Raw genomic sequence first — 620 nt, 5'->3', positions numbered from 1 at the left:
GAGGGGGGTGGTCGCGGGCCCCCCCCCCCCCCCCATCCTCCCCTCCCAGGGGATGTAAATCAGTTCAAACCTCATCCTTTCCCCAGCCCTTGCAGGCTGAGGTGGTTTTGCCCCCCCCCAATTCAGCTTGGAGAGGGTGGGAACAGGGAAAACAAGCCCTGGTCAGGGCAGCCCCCAAATCCCTGCTTGGGGACAAGTGTCCCTGCTTGGGGACTCTGGGCTGGTTGCAACCCCCCAGCATCCTCCTTGCAAACCCCCTTTGGAGGTGGCCAGATCCTGCCCAGCAATCCCACCCGTGGCCCCAGCAAGTTGAAGCCAAGGAAAAGGCATCCAGCTTGAAGACTGAGCTTAATTTTTAGCCAAATTGTTGGGGCAAAACTGAATAAAATGCCCTGAAAAGGTTGGTTGGTGGTTTTTTTCCCCCCCTCCTTCCTCCTCCTCCTCCTCCCTGGAACTGTTCTGCAATGGGAAATGCTGGTTTCCCAGGCAGAGCTGAGGGACCAGGAATAAACCAGCAGGGAGGGGAAAGGGGTCCCCACATGACAAGGTCTATCCTAAATGCTTTTTCTCCTCCTGCAAAAGTGTCTCCCCCTTTCATGCACTGGTGGCCTGAGCCTGCC

Source organism: Chaetura pelagica, unplaced genomic scaffold, assembly GCF_000747805.2.
Source record: "Chaetura pelagica isolate M959 unplaced genomic scaffold, ChaPel_1.0 scaffold371, whole genome shotgun sequence".
Lineage (NCBI taxonomy): Eukaryota > Metazoa > Chordata > Aves > Apodiformes > Apodidae > Chaetura > Chaetura pelagica.
Note: the sequence above shows the minus strand (reverse complement) of the source record.